This window comes from Atractosteus spatula (genome assembly GCF_055471065.1).
Source record: "Atractosteus spatula isolate fAtrSpa1 chromosome 16 unlocalized genomic scaffold, fAtrSpa1.hap1 SUPER_16_unloc_2, whole genome shotgun sequence".
Classification (NCBI taxonomy): Eukaryota; Metazoa; Chordata; class Actinopteri; order Semionotiformes; family Lepisosteidae; genus Atractosteus; species Atractosteus spatula.
In genome coordinates this window covers 1,565,932-1,570,110 of record NW_028296632.1, presented here as the reverse complement: position 1 = coordinate 1,570,110, position 4,179 = coordinate 1,565,932, and the positions used below count along the sequence as shown (strand labels likewise).

General features: G+C 42.8%; 1 non-coding gene across 1 annotated transcript; it reads left to right on the top strand.

Annotated features, from left to right (window-relative positions):
• The first annotated feature begins 3,812 nt into the window (after nucleotides 1-3,812).
• trnag-gcc (transfer RNA glycine (anticodon GCC)) lies at nucleotides 3,813-3,883 on the top strand. Its single transcript has one exon. It is a non-coding gene; the product is annotated as a tRNA-Gly (tRNA).
• The last annotated feature ends 296 nt before the right edge of the window (nucleotides 3,884-4,179 follow it).

Sequence of the window (4,179 nt, the reverse complement as noted above, 5' to 3'; positions counted from 1 at the left end):
GGTTAATAATAGTAAACTGTAACATACTGTAACAAGATCGGTTAAACTGCGAAGAAAATGCTTTCAGAGAAAATGTTTCAGGTGTGAAGAACATAGATCTCCAATGCAATTTCAACCAAACCTGTTCCCACACACCCTGCCCCCACTACCATTAGAATATACACAAAGCACTGAAATCTTTCGAGCTAATGATCAGGTGACCCGAGAGAGAGCGAGAGAAACACCAAGGGGTGCATGGAAAACGGGCGATCTCCCCAGACTGTCCGCCCGTTTCACTGTTACCTGGATACCTCTTTATTTAGAACTCACTAACACTGATTTTTAGTTTCGAAGGATTCAAGAAGGGTTTTAGATGAAAGGCAGCGACCTTAGTCAAGCCCAAATCATAATTGAACCCATTCAGAGCCTACATTACATTTTAGCGTTTCATTCTGAGCAGAAGACCCTCACACCTGAAGAAGGCTTGCATTTTCTCTCTTCTCTTTTAAGCATGTGTACAATGTGTAATACAATTACAATGTGTAATTACAATGCTGTAATACAATGTAGCGCGAGGCTTAATAATAAGGCAGAATTAAGTGTTTCTGAGCTTCCCAAATGAGGCCCCATTTCTCTGTTCATCTCTGTGGTGCAGCCACAGAGAGACCATTAGTGCAGGGTGATTTAAGGATTCCTAGGACAGCTCCCAAAGGGGGATGCACTTAGCTAAGTCTGGCTATCATGATCAATGGTCATCCATTGGCGCCTATCTGTCTAGGGAGTGCCAGTTGGACATCTGGACTGCATTACTAAGTGTCAGGAGTAAGTGACTCATATCTCACCTTGATCAACCAATCAGGGACTGGTAGGGCTGAGTAACCCACGTGGGACTCTGATGCCCATGGAACTTTCAGCCAATCAACGAGCTGAAGTTCCTCCAGGTAAAAACAGGCAACACAGGCCTGGAGATTCAGAAGGGGAGATTCAGTAAGATTCAGTAAGATTCTGGAGAGGATTCTGTGGACTTTTCTAAAGGGAATTCAAAGGAGAATTCCAGGGCAGGACGGCCCAGGAGCACAAGGCTCCCAAGGGCAGGACATTCTCGCAGCGCGCCTCCTGACCATCCTGAGACTCAGCCCGGACAACCACGGAACGGCCAGTGTGTCCGAGTGCCAGAACTTTCCTTTGTTCTAAGAGTCTAGAGTGGAGGTTGCCAGAGAGTAACCAGCAGCAGGCCTCGTGAACAGGTCAGAACTGTGGACAGCTGAATCACTATTCAGAACTAGCTCTTCGTCAGGAGCGAACCGGTCCTCTTCCTGACTTGCTGGGACCCACAGTCATCTTTTCTCCTGTGCACAAACTTTGCTAGTTAAAACCAACACTAACTAGCCGGTCAGTGAGCATCAGCAGCGCACCGTCGTGAGCCGCACAGCACAACCTGGCACCGAGCCAGACAGCGCGGATTGGACAGCAACAGCCTGCAACTGTTTCTTTGTGCCCGCAGGAGATCTGAATCCCCAGAAATTGGATGAGTATTCAACTTCAATGCATTACAGCTCGAGAATTCAATTGTTATCCCAACCAGTTGATATCAATTTAATTCCTAAGAGTTATGTACTTGTTTTGGGTATCTAATGTAGAAGTTGTAACCAAGTTCACTTTACGAAACGGTCTTAATGAATGATATACTGAACGTATGTCCTCTTGATATATGTAACTCTTTGTAACTGATTGAATATATACCTTTTGTATTCTGATAACCCTCTCGATAAGATCTGTTAGGTTTACATGCATATTCTATGTATTAATAAATGTATCCTCGTGTATTAGTACCTGTGCGTGTGCGTTGTTTGAGTTATGTCGCATGGTTGGATTCTAAAGCCATCAAAAGAATCAACTTTGTGATTTACTGCTACAATTAATAATTGTCTCAGTAAATGCCCAAACCCTACAGAACTAGTGCCTTCAGAGAGCCACAACGTTACATATTTGGCGTCCCTGAACGGCTATGAAACATTACAACAATTTGAATCGTATGAGGGTGGGGGGGAGGTGTCTTTCGCTGGAAATCTCGCCTGCTTCTACTTTACGAGTACAACCCCCTCTCTGCCGGAGTGCTGGCTGTGACGAATTAAACCGGTTTCACAGGTTTCAATCACAGACCATGTGACATGGGAGTCAGGAAACTAACACACAGCGCCACCGGATTTGATAACACTATAAAAACGCTATAAAATAATGTGACTAGGCACAGAACAAGTTTACAGCACAGTACAATAATAAATGCTGACCATGACTTTAGAAGCATAAATTGCCTTACACTCAATTTAAACACAAGCTGTCTTTAGCCCTCTAAGCTGGTTCATACAGAAATGTAGAGATCCAGGCTCAGAACACACAGCTTCATTAGCGAATACATATGCAGGACAACTAGAGAAGACGTTTTACAGAGGATGGATTTTTAGAAACATCCCATCAGTGACATCACTGAAGTCAACTCCTAGGTCCTGTAACTGTCGTGTGGATAGTTTCACAAGAATCAGACAAAGGTTTAAGCATCGCTTGTTCTAGATAAAACTGCAAAAAAAACAACAACAACCCATAATGTACTTCTTTGCGGCTCTGTTTGCCCAAATCATATATTCACAACGTGAAATCTAGAAAATAATATTACGTAACCAAAATGTTGTGACCTGTGTAATTGTTGATAGATGATGTACTCGTAACATTTTTTCAAGACGAACTACAACATTTAAAAAATGACTTGTATGTACTTGATATCTCTAATCAATCCACGGGTCCCAGCACAAAACGAAACTAAAACGCATACCGTTTCGCGCTTCTTATTAGTTGCTCAAAAGTAATTTGACCGTATGAAATGCATAATATAAACCTAGAAACATATACGTGAGCAGTACTTAAGCACTGTAGTATCGGTGTTAAGACATACCTCTCAAATACTGTAAATCAAGTTAAAAATATCTCAAGACCGATTCTGGTCATAATGAAACCATGTTTCGTGTATGTTTTCTTTAAAGTACCGAGACCAGCCATATACTCTATGTTTATGTTCCAAAATTAATATCGTTTATGGCCTTCACACGCGTTGCAGTATGCTCCTATTCTTTTTATGCTCAGCTACTAAGATTTCCCTTCAGTGGTAAAATCAGATATGAATATTCAATACTTAAACGGGCACAGTTAAGACATTAAATATACATATACATATTGTATACAGTACAGTTTTCATACGGTAATATGTTTATGTTCCTAAATCAATCTCTTTTATGAGCATGTGAAAGGCATGGTGAATCGATTCTCAAAAATTACTGTACTTTGCATGATTGGAAACAAATGCGTGATTGCGAAATGCTGTGGTGTTACTTTTACAAAGACGGTCAATGAAAAAAAGAATGTTGACCAGGGCAATACTTTGAGTTTACACTTACAGCTTGTCCAAGGTCATTCATTATTAATACTATTAGTAATATCTTCGTTAAAGACTTTGGCCACAGCTCAAACATGAGAGGTTGAGCTTTATTAGCTCCACCTTGCGGAAATTCCGGATACTATTATTTTGCTTGTCGTATTATAGGAGAATTTACGGTAACTCGCGGTATTTACCGGTAGCTTGCGGTAGACTGCGTACAGCGTACCGCAAAATAATGCGGTATCGCCCACGCATTTTGAATGGCTGCATCTGTAGGCTGCCAAAAGTCTCCGAAACCAAATTTTGATAGCAGAAAATTCTCACTCGTCCAGAAGTTCCCTTGGGACCCAACATCCAGCACAGAGTGGTAAAAAAGCGTCTTTTTTGTAGACCCTTGCAGCGTGCATTGGTGGTTCAGTGGTAGAATTCTCGCCTGCCACGCGGGAGGCCCGGGTTCGATTCCTGGCCAATGCAGTGGCTTTTGCAGCGAGCGGCTCCATCACTTGCATCCCCTTTCAACTCGCAACTGAAAACCCACTGAAGCTTAGAAGCTGTGAGCCAGGTCAGTACCCGGATGAGGATGACCTACAGGGAAAAGCAAAGCTTACAGCTGGAAGCGGTGTTAATGGAGCCAGCGGTGGGACGCTCACCCTGACGTCTGTGCGGGTCCCAATGCCCCAGTATAGTGACGGAGACGCTGTGTGGTAAAAAGGCGCTGTCTTTTGGATGAGATGTAAAACCGAGGTCATAGCTCTCTGTGGTCATTAAAA